Genomic DNA, 18,898 nt, shown 5'->3' with positions numbered 1-18,898 from the left:
GATGTGATTGCTAATTTATATGCAGGACTTGCACACAGCAGAGCTTATCCACATTTCAGATGCAACTAAAAAATTCTGCAGGAAAGTGCTCTTTTCTTGGCAGTTTGTGCAAAACCTCAAAAACAAATACCTGAAATCAATTTGAAAATCATTATTTTGGAACTATATGCACACAGTACTACCACCTAAAATTGTGTCTACAAAAAGGAGTGTTGAAATTTATTTAAGGTAACACATTCTTCATTCAGCAAACTTCTTAATCATTACTTTGGGTCAGATAATTGTTCTTACTCTCGGTGTTCTGCTAAGTACCCCAGATGATTTGACATTGGCTTTTCCTGGCTAATTTGTGGTGCTCTGAAGAAAGAGTGGATAATGAATTCTACATTGCAATTAGATGCCTCATTTCATTCTTCCTGAAGATCCACTGGAAGCTGCTCAGCACTGATAGTGAGTTAAAGAAATTCTGAGCAGCTGGTGATAACCTCTTCCTCCAAACACTGATCTGCTCTGGGCAAGCCAAGGAAAGGTAACTGCTTGCTAATTTGGATGTGTGGACAGAAGTCTTAGAGGTTATTATTAAGACTTCACTGCTTGGTATCAATCTCATTTTGTAAAGAAAGCGAGTCCAAGTCAGTAGACTGGGTACACCATGAACAAGTAAAGTCATATGCCCTCATTTACCTGCCTGGGAAAAAAGACGTGGAGTTCAAGGAAGGAAATCCAAAAAGGTATGATTTAAAATGTTTAAGGCTTCCTGAAAAACTTTGGAATAGGTTTTTCAAATATATCCTGGTGCTTGAAGTTTGTTAAACAAAACAAAGTTCAAGAATGACTACTGTAGAAGGCTAGACATGGATGGTCTGCTGAAAGTGCTGCCAGTATTCTGCTCTGGCTTTGTGGGCTTTATTCACCAGTCTCTTCAGCCTCAGTATACGCTTCAATTTTTTCCCTAAGTATTGTAACTCAAGAAGTTAAAAATAACAAAATATGTGAAAATGGATACAAAAATAAACATTTAATCAATAATATCATATTACCTTTCAATTAAAATCTAATTATATTTTAGTATAATACCAAGAGTACAAGGAACACTTGGAGTTGAATTCTTAGGCCTTTTATGGCCTTTTAGACATCCTGGAGTATCTGAGACGCCTGAACATAATTTACCAGATAATAGAGGACCTATGTGAGACTTCTGTCTTTGTGGAACAAGGAAGTAGGAAGGATGTCTTAAAATGATGCTAGATATAATTTTGACTGGTAAATTTCACCCCTTTTGTCTGGGATTACATTTGAATGGCACCTACAGATAAAGCTCTTCTGTGTATCTGTTCTTGTCTGATTTCTACCATACAAAGCTGCTAAGTAGCTTTACTGATATAGGTTAGTGAAACAGTGGAAACAGAAGTATAGTATTTTCTTTTCATTTTCCAACGTGGCAGGAGGTACATTATCTTCTAAAATTCTGCACAGGTGCATTGTGTAGTTAATATTCTTTAATGGCAGTTCTCTGCATTAAATAGAGATACTGATTGGTTCGCTCTATAAGTAAAGGTAATTTTAATCAGCTGGATAGCAACCACATCTACTGCCATGTTCCAGAAGAAATGAAAAGGCTAGGGAGGATCCAGCTGGGTGGGACTTCTCAACCAAAATGCTGTTTATGTGGAGACTGTAATCATCTTACTTTTCCAGGACAATAAATCAGGAGAAGAAAAATGTAACATTAGTGATGAGATTGATATGATATGATATGATATGATATGATATGATATGATATGATATGATATGATGATATTGATGATATGATGATACGATATGCAAATTCATTAAGCACTTAATATTTTTTTAGCCTGAAGAGGAGAAGACTGAGACATATCAATGTATAGAAGTGTTTGAAGGGAGGGTGCCAAGAGGATGTAGCCAGGCTCTTCTCAGTGGTTCCGGCAATGAGAGTGAGAGGCTATGGGCAGAAACTGGAACATGAGGAGTTCCACCTAAACATGTGGAAGAATGTAACTGTGTGACTGAGCACTGGAACAGGTCGCTCAGACAAATTGTGGAATCTCCTCTGGAGACATTCAAGAGCCAGCTGTACACACTTCTGAGTAAGGTGCTCTGGAGGACCCTGCTTGAGCAGGGATGTTGGACCAGGTGACCTCCAGTGGTCTTTCCAACCTTACCCATCCACACATTCAGTGTGTGATATACATTTGGCATTCAGATTACACAGTTAATTATGCTAATGTGCTTTCTTTAAAAGGACATGCTGAGTATGTCCCAGGTAGAGGGATATGGGAAACAGCACATAACAGTATGTTTGCATTTTTTGAAAAACTTCAGCATTTCAAAAGCCATTTCAATCTAATGCAGGTGTTTCACTGTGGATTGTCAAAATGCTTGTATCAAATATGCATCAACCAAATTGGTGAGAGAAACACTATTCTTCTACAATTTAGGCCACAACAAAAACATCATAAATCTATATCAAAGCTAAGAAGTAAATATCTGAATTTAAATAAGCTAAGAAGTAAATATCTGAATTTAAACAGGTTTGAGAAGCCAGAAGTAACAGAAAATCAAAATTTAGTAACTAACCAGATTCCTCCTGACTCAAGTGCAAGTGAAGCAGTGCAAACTGACAGGCAACCAATTCTGGGACAAGATAACCTTGTTGCTCTATTGAGTAACTCAAGGAAAGGAAGTGTTGAGATCCATTTTCTGGGTTTGACTTCTAAATACTACTAAAACTCAAATACTTTCTGAACCAAATTCCATATTCAAGTGGATAGATCACTTCTATCACACAGGACTCAGGGAAGAGAACTGTAAATACTGTTAAGCAGAGGCCTGGGCTTTCTTGTCATAGACGGATCATAGCACAGCTTCCTACATAAAATTTTCAGATTCAATAGAAGTTAGACATGTACACAGTACTATCCAAGTTTGGGATTTAAAAACATATTTTAAAAAGAAAAACTGTTTTTCTAAAGCCTCATGGAAAAACCCCCTGACTTCTGGCAGCGCCTGTAGGACCAAGATGTATTTTGGGTAAGATGTAATGAAACTAAAAGAAGTATGAGAGCATCAAGAGACAAACTGAAATCGAATTTCTAAGATGTAGCAGCCATTTGTAATAATCATTTTCTTAGTCTGCACACATCTACAGTGTGCAGATTAATATCCTGTGTGAAGAATTGGGCCATCCCAAAAACCCTCTGGGTGGTTCTTATTGCAGAATTGATCAAACAATACAAGATAAGATATTTGAAAATAGTCAGTAGAAAGTGTTCCTTCAGCTGTTGAAATGACTGTGTAGGGAAATCTTATGCAGATAGAATATTTAGGCTATGCTTCTTGTTTAGTTTAAGGTACTCAATGACCCATGGATCATGCCCATGCTGGAGCAGTCTCTCAGGACCATGGTTCAGCAGACTGTAACAACTGAAGAGAACAGCACTTTGGGGAGTGTCTCCTGATCCAGTTGAAGGTGCTGCTGGAAGAACCCTTGCAAGAGAGACTCTCATTGCCACCCAGACTGGAACCAGCCTGCTTGTTTATGAAATTTGTTTTTTCCCACCCTACGCCAAAATCCATCAGTATCTGTGCTTCTCTGCACTTCTTCTCCAACAGCAAGTCAAAGTCAATCTAAGCCTATATTTTGTGAAATATCAGCTAAATGTGAACAGGCTGGCTCAGCCTGAGAGAAGAGCAATTGTGTTAATAAGGTGCTTTCCCTGGGCTTATGGTATTGCTCAGACAGGAGAACAGACCTGGGGGAGTACTATGCTAACACAATTAAAGCACTTCTGACATCTGTGCTGGCTGCTTAGAGGTAGCCTGAGAATTTTTTCAATACAGTTGTTCTCTCTGAGGCATTAGAAATGTAGGGCTACATTTTCTTGCTTTGCAGGAATTTTTCCTTTCTTTTGGAACATAGATTTTTACTGCTTTGCCTTCAAAGAACCAGGAATACAAGGGCAGAAGATGAGAGCAGATTTAGTCTACCTAAATTAACTTTATTCCTTTTCTTCCTTAAAAAGGCAATTATTATCTTCCTAACACCATCTCAATAACATCAAATTATTTATCTTGATAAACCCTTCTTTACATAAAAGCATTAAGATAGAAAGGTTTATCAGTTTTGGTGAAATGAAACTCTTATATTTCAATTATTTTTATTGATGTATTTCTTCTAATTCTATATATTTAACTCCATGTTAATCGTGGCAGTATCTTGCCAAAGACAGCAGGCCAAGACCTCTGTGTTCAAAGACAGGAATCTTGGTTAATTTAGTGCAGTGACAGTCTTGGATAAAGACTGTTTATTCTTTGGGCCCAATTTCTTCTGCTAAATTTAGGGCTGCAGAGTGCTATGATAGGGGTTGGTTATAAGACCACTGTGAACGTCTTTCTGTGATATTATCATTAATGTCAGTGCTGTGTTGAACTCCCATGTGCACTTGCAATGAATGAGAAGGGACAATCTTATTTTATACACTTTGTATATAAAAAGTTTTGAAACCCCTACCTTGGTTGGAACCCCCCAGAAAAAATTGGAATAGCATAAAAATGATTAAGGATGATAAAATTACAACAGCAATTGGGGCAAATCACTGTGCCATACCTTAGATCTTCAAGAAAGTGTTGCCTCTGTTACAGCATCATTTCTCAGTTATTTTACCTACCCTATGCTATTTATTGAATACCTTTCTTTAACAAAGGGGAGAAAAGTTCCACATGGTACAACTATATTCTAAGTGATCTCCAGTTCCACTGCAGTGTTTCCTCATAAAAGAAAGTAATTTCTGATCTGGATTAATAAAAAAAGAAAAAAACAGCCTGCCTATTTTCTGTCTTCAGAAGATTTTCCAAAACCAGCCTTGAGTTACTCAGATCAGAGTCCCTAACCTGCCCCTTCTCATTAAATAAAGAGCATGAAACAAAAGGGAATGGCAAGAGACTCTCACCTTATGCGGTAAAAAAAGCAATTTTGCTGTCAGGTAGCAAGTTGCTCTGTCCAACTGGAAAGATATTACTAAAAAGGAAAATAGAAATTGGGGTGAAAGATATTGAAAGGTGAGTCCCTTAAGGACCTGGTCTGTATAGGAAAGCCTGGCAGTGGGGAATCTTTTCTTTTAAAAATTAGGCTTATGCAATTCCTAAGCAAAAGGAAAACGCTCAAAAGTTTTTCAGTAAAACGACAGCACAAACCAAAACCAGCCAATGGGTTTATGAATCAGAAACTTTACAGTAAGTTTCACTCAGAGAAGGTGGGTGATGAGTAGCTTCACTTATCCATGGCTCTGGGGAGCTTTCAGCTCCTTGTAAGACCATGATGCATACAGAGAGGGAGAATAGGGTGAAGCTCCCTTTATCCAGGATTATGAAGATTTTCCAGGTTTCTCTAGAACCCTGATAGTGTACAGACTGGGACTGTGTGTGTTTTATTATCCTTAGGTCAATACCCTTCCATGAACTTACAACATTCTCCAACAGGGTGTTAGAGGAGGTAGAGGATGGGAAAGGGACATGGTCTGGCTTCATCCCTGTCCAGGCACCCAGATGAAGGAGAAGGCACACAGACAGGCGAAGCAGCAAAGGAGAAGCAAAGGAGCAGCAAAGGAGAAGCAGCCACTCCCCACTGCCATGGCCATCAGCCCCTGCCAGCCCAGGCAGCCATCCTGGGCCTCCCATGCCACCCATGCTCCCTGTGACACAGCCACCAGCAGCATTCTACCTGCAGTGACCCAGCCATGGCATCAAAAGGATTGGTGTCTGCTGGAGTCAGTGCTGCATCACTGTGACATGGCTGTTATTTTTCATTGTTCAAGAGAGAAGAAAAAAAGATGAATAATCATTATAGTAAAATGTGGGCAACTAGTAATGCTAGGGAGGAAAATTAAGTAGCTGTAGCAGAAAAGTAAAGGACAGCAGCTCAGCAAAGGTAGAAAGAGAATTAAAAGAAGCAGGTCCTACCTACTGCTCACTTTTGAAGATTTTCGGGGTACTTGCTGCTGGGATTTGTAGGTTTCAAGACTAAATGTTGGAAGAGTGATGCTTGTCAAGTTGACTGAAGGTAATATGTTATAGTGTTCAAATTAAAGACTTGTCCAACACCAAACCTGCATCTACGAGAGGATGACACTGCTGAGGATGTTTCATCATGCAATCTCATTTTTTGCCAGAAATGAACAGATTTTGACAGAGTCTCTCATCTTTAGGCTGACAGAGTCTCTCATCTTTAGGCATCACTACATACTTCAGCTGGACACTACAATGAAATATATGAATTAGCTTCCATCTACTTGATTCACTGCAGGACACTACATTCTTTAATTGACAGGACAAGAGGCAATGGGCGTAAACTACATTAGGAGGTTTCATCTGAACAAAGGAAACCCTTTTGCACTCTGAGAGTGACAACTTGCACAAGTTGCCCAGAGAGGTTTTAGAGTCTCCATCCTTGGAGATATTCAAAAACCATCTGGTCATGGTACTGGGCAATCTGCTCTAAGTGAACCGGCTTGAGAAGGAGTTTGGGCCTGATGAACTCCAGAGGTCCCTTCCAACATCAACTGTTTATTAATTCTGTGCTCCTTAGTGCATGAAAACACTTTCCCCATATGTAATTCCTCCTTAATTATTTTATTTTGACAATTGTATAAGTAAAATTGGGAGCAAGGAAAACTGATTATGTACGGAATTGAGATGACCTTTAAGTAATCAAGTTCAACTGCAAATTATAATAAACTTCCAGGGAAATATGACACATCCTTTAACTGCTTCAGCTTCTGTGTTTGCCAGCTGTACTTACTGTTGACATTCAGCAACAGGCAAGCACGGAAGTGGTTGGAAGTTACAGGATCTTGTTGGTTAGAGATAGGGTACAGGAATATTTAAAACATACTCCCGGACACCCTTAAGGACGCAGTATCCAGCTCACTCAGCTGGTGTGTAGAATATTTCTAGTTGGTCTCTATGCCCTTCCCTGCTGTGTTTAACATTGACCAGAGAGCAGACACTGTGGGCAAGGTTATCCCAGCTTCTCCTTTCATAATTGTTTTGCATCCTTTGCTTCTTGGATGCCTTGTCTAACCGTGCCCAAACAATTGCTGGGTTTCAAGATGCTCCAGGTATTTTGGCTGCTATTGACTGGACTGTACTTTGTACATTCTACACTAGAAAAAGCCAAAAAATACATTAAGAAAATCACTTGTTGCTGTTGGCTGCCATGTAATAGTTTCACAGTAGATCCTGAGAGCTCATGAGATCAGGTGAGGAAGTGTGGTGCTTCCCTTCCAATGGCTGTGATGAATTAGCGATGATCGCTACCTTGTGAGCCCATTGTCAGTGTCAACATAAAATAATCAGGTGTTTTATCTCCCAGCAAGCATCACACACTTTCATTTTCTATTTTAGACACATGTTATTTGTTTGTTTTTGTCAGGATAGGGAAGGACAACTTGTAAAAAACCCAACCAAAAATAGAAATGAGAGAGCAAGCACCATCCAGTGCATTACTGCCATTCCTTAGTTGCTTCAGATGTGTTAACTTTATCTGTTGCTGGCATATGCATACAGTCCCTGGGAATGTGGTTGCTGCTCAGGAAGCAAGGGTTTTGTAAAAATAGTCACAGTAGTAATAAAATATGGTAGAAGTATTGGTGCAGAGAAATTTGTTTCAGCTATCCAAAGAAACTTTTGGTCCTATGGAGTCGAACGCTGCAGAGTTGTACTGATTGGAGAGAATTTTAAAACTTGCTTATCAGTGCACAAAAAAGATAATAAAAAGACAATAAAGTTTTCAGAAGGGCAAGGGTGGGACAGGATATAAACAACAAAACACAACAGAAACCACAGAAACCTTTTGAACAAAGTATCAGTCTGTTTATTTTTGCTTTAATTGGATTCTCATTTTCCTTCCAATCTATGGATGATCTGGCTGTTGAATAGTTTGAAAGGACTGTCATGGTTATGTCACCAAAGGCTGTGACCTACTTCAATCCTCCTTCCTTCCACTCTTGAGAAACTGGTGTTCTTTCAAAAGGAAATGGAAGAGAAATGGGCCTGTCAAGATTTAATGATGCAGAAAACAATAAAGAAAACATGTTTTAATGTGATAGTCTTTGTATTTTACACGAGAAATACAAAAAGGCAAAAGGGATTTAAAAGATCACCTTTAAGGCATCCAGTTCTAAGGTTTCAATAAACACACTGAAAAACAAGCTCTTTGATTATTTCTCTAGCTCACAGAGAAGCAGCAGTAAAATCAAGAGTACCATTATAAGATGTGAGTAAGAGGCAGCACCCAAGGAAATGAAAAAAATATTAGAATTGTTATTATCTATGCTTACAATAGAAGTATTGCATAGTAGATAAGAACACTGGAAGGATGCTTTTTTCATATCTTGCTTTATATCTTTTTGAACAAAACTCCTCTGTAGACAACAGAAGCTGCTTCTAATAACAAAAATGTTGGCTGAAATGAAATTCTTGACATACCAATCATTCTCAGTAGCAAAGCCATTTTTCATATAAAACATGCTTTGGAATAGCTTTAATGAAGGTCTCAAACCAACTCATGTAGCTTATTTTCTCAAGGAGGGGAGTATTTAAATAATTAATAGAAAATCTACCGCAAAGACACCACAAATATGCCCTGCCAAATCAGATTATGTATTTTTAAAGGACAAAAGTGTTCACTCTTCCTTCAAACCTACTCGAACATACTTTTTTTTAGCCAAAATGGATGATGGTTTTGATTAAATTTAATTGCCCACTGTGAAAACTCCTCCCACTGCACCACAATCAAGGAGAAAGTTTCCAAAATAAATAGGCTTCAGACCAAATGCTGTGAAAGGAGAAACTTTTTTCTGCTATAGCTACAGCTTCTCTCTCACTCTAAAGGAACACTTCTAGTCTAACATAACAGAGTTGAGTAACTTCTTATATAATCTGTCATCTCGTTCTCCGAATTCATTTGGTATTATAACTTAATGGGAAATTTAAAGTGATAATTAATAGTGACTTTTATAAGGTCTTCATTTTAGCAATGCTAAAAGGGAATTTGGTGCATGTTCTCTGGATGCCCTCAAGGTACTGCTTTCCAAGAGTACAGTCTGCTTATCTGTGTTAACTCATAAACCCGAAGTTGACAGCAAGTGTAAAAGGCCATATTAATTTAGGTTAAAAAATCATCGATGGATGAGTTCCCACTTCTTTTTAGGAAGGAGGGAAGGAAGGAAGGAAGGAAGGAAGGAAGGAAGGAAGGAAGGAAGGAAGGAAGGAAAAGATTACCCCAACAAATGAAAAACCTGGTTAGATTTCTACATGTATAAATAGAATGCCAGATTACACCTCAGATAGTTCGTAAAAGTTCACAAGAAAAGTTTACCTATATATTCACCAGCCATCCTGGAATGAACAAGCTGCACAGAGTGATCTTCAGGTTCAGCTTCATTTTCTGTCAGTGGGTGCTTCAGGAAGCATTTGAAAACACAAAAAGAAAAATAGAAAATAGAAGTGGAAGGCTTTTTGACTTTCCAGTCAGCTCAGTAGTTTTCAAGAGATAGAATTTAATTCCATTTACCTCCCATTAAAAAGTAAATAGAATTTTCTATATTTCTTGAAAAAGAAAGATTTTAGCTGGTAAACAATAGGCTTGTTGTACCATGTGTCTCTCAGAGAAAGAACACCTCTGTGTTGTCTTTCTAGACACTTCAGCATTCCTCTGGAGGGAGAGAAATCAGCAAAGACATAAAGAAAACTGCCCTATAGCTGTAGGCTGTAAGGGGCACCAGGAGACAGCACTGACGGGCAGTGCAGTGCACACAAGAGTAGCTGCAGCCTCCTGTCTCCACAGATTCAGGAAGCTGCATCTGGCTCACAAAGCAACACTTAATGTGATCTTTTTCCAGACTCTGCTAAATAATAAAAACACCATTAAGACAAAGTAGTGGGCCTTTTAAAGACAGGGAAACTATGGCAGTTGTAAGGATCATGTCTGACTAGTAGATTGGGGTATATAGGAAGGGCAACAGGAAAAGGTGGCAAAAGAAGCAGAGGTTTATGTAGTATAAATCCACACAAAAGGAACCTAAAAATTCTAAGCAATTCAAAAGGGAAAATTGCTTTGTGTCACATTGCACTTACATTTTATGCTGGAAAATAAAACAGGTCTCTGAAACACAACAGTTGGCTGTAGCAGCAAGTTCTTCCTGAGCTGAGGAAAAGAGCCAGATGTCTTATAGATAGGCAAGCAGCTGCTCTCCAGACATTTGATTGCTGTTTTATATCCAATATCCAGCTCAAATGTGCCACACAGCTATAATTTATTTATATTGCATGGCTCATACTTACAGGTTAAATTCTGACTTTTAAGGTATTGTTACAAATTTGTGTTCAAGCCTTCTTCACCTGCCCTGTTTTATATTCCATCTGTCCTCCTAAACCAGAAAACAAAACAATTATGATTGCCTATTTAATAAAATGTGTAACTCAAGTTCATATTTATCTTTATCTAACATATTGCTTCTTACTGGGTTTGGCTATTTACAACCTGTTTCAAAATGTAAAAAAATATCTCAGTGTAGCTTTTATCCTTCAGCAAGTTAGTTCAGTCCCATACACCAGATCCATTTTTTAACGATTCTTCTAGTTTAAAAAATATGCAGAAAGACACTGGGAAAAAAAAAAAAAAAGTGTAAGATTCAAGCCCATTGCACAAATCGCTATGGTGGCCCTAGGTGGCAGGTTCATTATATGGACTTCATCTCAGAGGACCAGCCTGGCAGGTTGCAGACTTTTGGAGGTCACAAAGGTTTTGGTGGATGCACTGCTTTTGAACACCTGCTGAAGCAATAAATAGATTTTTCACAGTTGTGAAAAATGTATAGATTTCCTCAAAGTCCTTCATGAAGTTACTGAATGTTTCTCTTCTCCTTCTAAAAGAAAACATCCAAATCAGGAAGAAAAATGGTATTACAACATCTGCTTCCTTTGGAAATTCTGGTTTATAAATGTGTTTCAGATATACTAACAGCACAATTTTACAGTACCTTAAATTTCAGGGTCACATGACACCAGTTCATGATAGCACTTGTTCTCATCTGCCCACCAATCTGTCATCTGTGATTAATTTAACATCCCAACCTCTTAAGTAGCTTCCAAATACTTCCAGATTTAAAATGATAATAATAAGACAAATTTAGCAGAGTAGTCTGCTAGAAAACGTATTTTCCCATTTTCTTATCAAATATATGTTTTCTCCCAAAGACATCATGTTGTCTTGAGGACTTGAAATGGAGGATTTAATGTGATTTATTAATGTTAAATCCATTTTAAGGCCCTGTTTTGTTAGAACTTAGAAGCTAAATCCATTTCTGATTTTTGAGGTTGGGGGTGGATAAGGTAATGCATTATACAGTGACTTGGTCACATAGTGGAAATGCTGTCTCCCATTATAGCACTTTCATATTTCCCCTTTAGAGCTGGACTTGTTTAGCTGCACCTCAACTCAACCATCTTTCTGAGAGAAAGATAGGAAATCCAAAATTATTCTAACCTAAGTCATAAATACCTTCAAAACTTTCCTGAAAACATTTGTTGTACATTCTAGTTCACAAACAGAACATGGTCCAACCTGGTGTGGAACATTAACACTCCAGATATCAGCAATACTCTGAAAGCTGGTCTCACTTCTGTTACTATGATATAGATGGGGAATGGCAGTGGCAGCATTGTTCAAAATTTCTCATATTTTTAGAGTGTATCTGTCTGGTGAAAGGCTTTGCTGGAGTTTGGAGCAGTCTGCTTTCTGTTACAGAATTGCACTGTGACATTATTTTTAATTGTGTCGTCGTTCCCCCCCCCCCCCAAAATAACATTCAGCCATGGTGGCATTTGGGGGATTGGAATGCCTGAAAATGGACTTTGAACCAAAATCTGCTTCCAGAAACTACTTAATGGGCAGGTCTGGATAATGAATATAGCTTTGGAAAGTGATGGTAAATGACTACTCAAGGACAAACCTTAAACAGAAAAAAAAAAGAGTTAACTCCTTATGAAAAGTTTTAAGTAGTTCTAGTAGTAAAATTATACACTTTTTTTTAAAAAAAAGGCCATTTGCTTTTCAGCAAATCTGAATCCAGTTCCCAGGCCCTTTTTGTAACAGACACTAGTGATATTGCTACCCAGTAGGACAATTACAGGATGCTAACACCCCTAGACAAGAGTAAGCTACAGCATAAATATTGGAGTAGCATGTTTTCCAAAGAATTGACAGGTCTCAATTTAAAAAGTTCAGGACTTACTAGATCAGAAACAAAAGGAGATAGTACACAGATTGCTCATGAGGATATCTGCAGTCTGAAGTCACGGGACCTCACCAACGCCCAGCACCAAATGCAAGGCAGGCAAGGTCGAACCAGGGCAGGCACAGAGCCCAGGGAAACTGATTTCTTCCAGGATTACCACCACAATGCAGAGGGAAAGTGGTTTTTTAGAGATGCATGTTTTACCAACTCATGCTCATCTAATACTTTTCTATGAGCTCCTCACTCCTTTTCTGAAATAAACACACAACAACCACATGAGGACTCTTGTTTAGAGCTTGGATAGATGGCTATTGTTGTCCAAGTACAGATCCACTGACTTTTTCCTATTTAATTACCTCCTGGTTTGCCTCACATCTCTTCTCTAAATTGTCATGAGTGTTTTGAGTTTTAATCTGTTACGTTCATTCCCTCCTAACTAGGTATCATTTGCAAATATATGAGGCACCCACACTTTTCCATCAGTCGAAGCACTGAAGAAAATATCAACTAATTCTGGAACAAGCACAGATTATTCCTGAAAAAACCCCACTCAATATATTGCCATAGTTTGATTTCTTTCCTTTGCAGCCTTTTCATAAAGACCATATGTTCCCATCTTACTTACAAGAGTGTTCTAGGAGACAGTGTCCAGAGACTCTCTAAAATCAAGATGTGGTATCCACTGTTTTTGTGAAGCCATGTGAAGCATGTCCTATGACAGATTGAGTTTATTGTGGCTTGATGTGGATTTTATTGACCAGTCCTTTCTCTATATGTAGTGTTTTATAAATGTTCATAGCTAATACGTTATTTTTTCCACTATTTCTACAGGAAATAAAACTAACTCCATGTATTATAATTTTAACTTACCCTTCCATTTCTTTTCAAATATAGGCACCTTTTATCTTCTGTATTTTCAGAATACAGTTTTGGACTGGCGGATCACAAAATAGCTCATTTGCTTGCATAACTTCAAGTGTTTTCTTTCCCCTTTTAAGTTCTTGTCCTTTTTGTCATGATACCATCTGCTTATAACTGACCTTTTGAGTGAAACAAAGGAGCTGAATCTATCAGCCTTCCAGGAATTATTTGCAAATGTCCTTCACTCTGCAGATAAGTGGGCTAAGTCTTTCTTTAGCTTCCTCTGCCTGTTGGTGCAACAGCATGCTGAGAAGCATGCATCACCTATGCACCACATGGTTTCACTCTCTGCTTTTGACTTTCTCTCTTTGGTCTCACATGTTCATCCATTCATCTTTCTTTAAATTCTTTTCTTTGGTGAGTGATCTACAGCTCCTTCCCTTCCTCCGCACTGTCATAACTTGCAATTTTGCATAGTTTTCTTTTGCATAGTTTTGCATAAACTTGCATTTAGCATAGTTCCTTTAAAGATCTGCCTACTTCACTTAACTCTCTCTCAGAATTGTCTCCCACAGGATCTCACTTACTAGTTCTCTGAATTCCTATAATCTGCTCTGCTGAAGCACATTGCATCTCTTCCTGTTTGTTGTGAATTCTGCTGCCTCATCGTTGCTCATGAAGTGCCTGAGTTGCTTTTAACTTTTGCTTTTCCCTTTATGTTCTACCAAATTAGAGAATCATATTTGGAAAATGTCACCTCTCTCTGCATTTTCCAACTTCTACATAGAAAATTTCCACTAAAACGTCTCAAAAATTAGCCAACTGCCTGAGGGCATTCCTTCCCCAATGTGCAGATTTTTGAAATCAAGTTATGCTGATGGCACTGAGTGCTGGAATTTGGATAATTCTGCTTACAAAAGGCTCATCATGTGATTTCCTGGATAGCTGTCCGACTATTGACTCCCATCAGGATACCAACACTTTTTGTCCTTTAAATTGTACTCAGAAATTATGAGACAACTTTTGAGCCTCTTTATTAATAACCTCAGAGCAAGAGATACCTGTGTGTACATTAACATATAAGGAAATACCTAAGTCTTTTTCTCTGTCTACTCACCCTGAACAAATTCTGCTGTTTATATTAATGTTCCTGCTAGATGAATCATCCCACCAGGTCTTTATTAGGTCTGTTACGCCATAACTTTGAAATGTATTTATACTGCTACTTCCTCTTGCTTTTTCTCTGTGCAACTTCTGTTCAGATATTCCAGGGACAGAAAAATGAACCTGACTACAGAAAACAGACTGAGACTCCTAGAGAACAGCAGACATCTGGCTCTAAGAGACATGCAGAAGAGAAAGAATGTCTGGTGGCACTCTCTTGTATTGAACACTTGTGGAAGAAAGCAGCACTCAGGCTCTTGGACAGTCTCCACCCATTGAGTCCAAGAGGCTGGTGGAAGCCAATCTGCTGCATCCAAAGCAGAACCTGCTACAATCAGCTCCACAGACAGATTCAATCCTTATGCCTACTTTTGATGCCTGCTGTTCAGATAAACCCCTGTATTAAATTATTCTCCATCTGAGAATGATAGAATATCTTCTGTCAAGAACAGTGAGAAACATCTTCTGAAGATCAATATTAAAAACTGGCCCCAAATCCCTGAAAGTGCTGGACCATCCAATAATCTGAAAAAGATCTCTGGTGTTAATTTATAACTAATGCTAGAACACCAGATAAATATCAATGATTGAAGAAGTATTAATATTGTACAAGAAAGATTAAAGAGACAACAACGATATTTACAGGCTAGCAGTTTGCAAGTGGTATAGGAATAATAATGGAAAATAAGCAGGATTAAGAAATTGATAAAAAATTAACTACTCCACTGTCTGCTAGATGTCACACATATGTTCATGTATGAAAAAGCCACATTAATAACCAGGCCATTCTTGTAAATGAAAAGACAGTTATACCAGATTAATCCTAGGTTCACAGTGTGTTCACTGTAAGAAGAAGCTGACTGAACAATTTCTTTATTTACTGGCATAATCTGGTGTGATTTGGGAGTCATTCCTCTGACATCAAGAGACTGAGGAGATTCAACAGGGTAAAACCACACCAAGAGTGAAATCAAATATAGACTGAGCAAATCAGACTTGCAGATTGACACTTGGAGCATTCCTGTGTCACATGATGATCCTTGGCACTGAGGGAAAGGGAGATTACTGGCCTGACAAACAAGTGACTCAGGGTGACTGAGGGATTTGCTGTGCCTTCAACAGCTTTTGGAGAGGAAACCACCTGTAAAGCTCAGTCTATAACACTTGAGAAAGGAATCACCTTGCATTCTGGAATGCTGGAATGTCACCAGTCCTTGTACCAAATGAAATGCATGTTATATATGTTTCCAAGTAATGAGCTTGCTTGCATGCTAGGAATAACACTATTCTGAATAATGTACATGAGAAACTGTTACTAATAATTTTCTCTTAAAAGTAAATTTGAGAATTGCCTTCATTCATAAAGAAATAAAGATGTGTATGAAGCAAAGCTTGCCTTCTGCCTTCCAGTGACAGTTTTTAAAATTCTTTAGTGCTTTGGAAAACAAATAAATGTTCTTCATTCCTTGGCATTATTGATCTTAAAATAATAAATAAAAAATCTGTAATTCTGTAATGTTGATAACAATTAAATAGTTACACCTGGCAAAATGTAAAGATAGCATTTTATAAATTAGTAATTTTTCAGAGCTGGAAATTTCTGCTTACAAATCTTATTGTATCTTTCCAGAATATCAATTGGAAACAACCCAAACTTAGCATGCCGAATTGAATTATTTATTTTGGAGATAAATTTGAAATAAAATATTGCTAAAGCAGTGTCATTTTATTCACTAGATACTACCAATTACATTAAAAGTACAGTAAGCAGAAATAAATCAAATATTCTAGAAGTAAACTGCTTCTTTCCACACTCAAGACATTTGAAGTACCTGCTACTTATAAAGTGGTGATGTGGTGAAGTCAAATTTCAGAATGGGCTGTAGCTGCTCAGTCCAATTTATAAGTTAAAATGCATCACCTGCTTTGCACTCTCTTACATGTGCTGGACAGCTGGTGAGCAGGCCAAACGTACCAAACATACCAAACAGGTACGTGCTGCTAAAATATCTCCCAGGAATTTGCCCTCTTCTTGCAGAGGGGGCCTCACTCTCACTCTTTGGATGACTCTGAATTGCTGGAAGGTTTTGTAGAAAAGGCACCAAATATGTGCCAGCTTCCATCTTAGGCAAAACAGAACATAGTGTTTTATCCTAGAAGACCTGACCACAACCTTTATGTTTTTTGTAATGTGTATACACACACACACACACACACACACACACACACACATATATATAGGATAAGTATTTTTTAATTCAGGTGTCTTCAGTAACCTGTTCACAGTCACACAGTTCACATCACACAGAGAAAAGGAAACAAATCCACACTAAAAACATGACCACTTCCTGAAACCACACTTGTCAGGTTTTTATATGCAAATAAAACCAACATTTTGCTGGCAGCTCTATGATAAAAATAAAAGTATGTAGGGTTTTGCACAACCCAACAGATGCTATGCCAATTTGAGTAGTGTTGTCCTTCTCAATAGCTTAAGTGCAGCCCTACAAAAAACCTGTTTGATAAACAACCCAAAGCACATAGTCACAAAGAGGTGAATATACTGAGATATTTATTTCTATCTATCAATCACATTTGAAATTGATCCAAATAAGAGAACAAGCTCTTTTTTGGAAGCTTTAAGAAATTCATTGATGATCATGGTTTTTAGTAGATCTATATTAGAACCACTAAGGTATTCAGCACTAGAAGACATCTGAACTTTTCTTATAAGGCAGGAATTCAGTGAAAGCAATAGAATTAATCTCTGGGGCAGTGCAAAGAAGTCTGAATGACCATCTTTCAGACACAACTTTTCTTTGAGTACCCGAACACAGTAGTCTGGATTTCATTCTGGCATAAGGCACAAGTACCCACTTCACCATCATGACAAGTTCAACATTTGGTCCATTACAGAAGTTCATGCCACTTTCAGATTTAATTTTTTTACCAGCAAAGTTTTAAACATATAAAATTGTAGGTAAACACACAAAATTTTTAAGTGTTCTGATCTCTCTTTCTCTTTTTTTTTTTCAATAAAAGGCACTAGAGATTTATTTCTTATTCTGTTATTCTTATTATTTCTATTCTACTGCTTTTGCCTTTCCCAAAATGTCTGGCTTTGAACTCTGCCCTTGTAACAACTTAGTAATGCAGTTCAGAAGGATCTGCAAAACTGTAAATACAAACTAATGTTGGCTAATTTAAAAATCAGCTGTTTAACATTTCTTAGATTTGCTCTTAAGTATTCCATGCAGAATATTAATAATCTATTCCAAAGTCTGATCAAGTTCTTTAGAAACATCATATGAACAAACCATCACCTCTAACTCACTTCCACTAAACTACATAAATATTTGTTGGAGAATAGATTTCAAGATCCCATTTATAGAAAGATCTTTGTACAGACTAATAATTTACAATAATACACAGTAATATTATAACAAGGACGTAAAATGAAAATTGAAAAGACAACCTTTGAAGGAAAAAACGCATTTGAAATTTGCCACAGCCTTGGACAAACCTTTTTTTTTACCCTTAAGCTGTCATGATCATTTGATGCCTGTAAAATACAGTAGGATTTGAAAAATGATCCAGTACATCACTATCCTGTTGATAGATTGCTTGTGGGTTGGTGATTCACATATATTTGTTTATCACCTTGCTTTTAGAAGGTATTTGCCAATTATACACCATATATCTCAGCAGATATACAGTAGCAGCCAAGAAACAAAATGCAGCATTCATCTCTCGCTTTAAATGTCATTAACACTTCACAAAATCAATCTTTCCCATTAAAAAGGAAAATATATCCTTGGACACTTGGAGCTTACTTACTTTTTTAAGGTTTCTTGAACACTATATATTTAAACCCTGTTTATTTTTTTTTCAAATCTTAAACCTCTGCCTAACCATATGAACCTCAGTGAAGAAATAAATGGCTTATTCAACCAAAACCTAAATATATCTACTGCCTCAGATGCCCTCTTTGCTGTCTGTAATTCTACAGTTTCTAGGCATCTGCTCCACTGTAGTCTTTGGTTAAGTCTGTACCAATAAACCATTGGGGCCAGGGGATCTGTCAATGTGTTGCCACGTAGTTAATTTCCATTAATTTCATATCATGTTCTATGGCTTTGCCCTAGGCCAAGTGGCCTTTTTCCTACATGGTATCTTAGGTTTACAATGAGCAGGTGACCACATCCTGAAGGTGGTATGGATATTGCGTCTTTGTTTTGGGATGTAAGAGAACTCACTCCTGTGGATATGCTGTGCCAGGCGGCCCCCTGGACAGAGACCAGCCCTTGGCCTGCTTTATTTACTACTGGAAATGTTGCCATATTTTCAAGTAGTTCTTACATTTCTACAAAGCTGTCAAAGTTCATCCCTGTCAGGATTTAGTGGAAGGGTATGTAAAGTGTGTTCCTTTCTTGGTACAGCACATCTCTCTCTCTATTACATCATTATTAAGAGCTCTTAGGCCTCCAATGTCTCCTTCAGTACAGCTCCAAACCAGCCTCTCTTTGGGAAGATTGGTTAAGAAGGACTAGCAA

General features: G+C 37.8%; 1 protein-coding gene across 1 annotated transcript in view; it reads left to right on the top strand.

Moving 5' to 3' along the window:
- The window catches only part of HTR1B (5-hydroxytryptamine receptor 1B), a 55,136-nt gene extending 39,456 nt beyond the window's left edge, over nt 1-15,680 (top strand). Inside the window, exon 2 of the mRNA XM_038132399.1 lies at nt 14,444-15,680. The gene's annotated coding sequence lies outside the window, so the exon portion shown is untranslated. The remainder of the gene's footprint in view (nt 1-14,443) is intronic.
- Nucleotides 15,681-18,898: the final 3,218 nt, after the last annotated feature.

This window comes from Motacilla alba, chromosome 3 (assembly GCF_015832195.1).
Source record: "Motacilla alba alba isolate MOTALB_02 chromosome 3, Motacilla_alba_V1.0_pri, whole genome shotgun sequence".
Lineage (NCBI taxonomy): Eukaryota > Metazoa > Chordata > Aves > Passeriformes > Motacillidae > Motacilla > Motacilla alba.
This window is presented reverse-complemented; position numbering and strand designations above follow the sequence as displayed.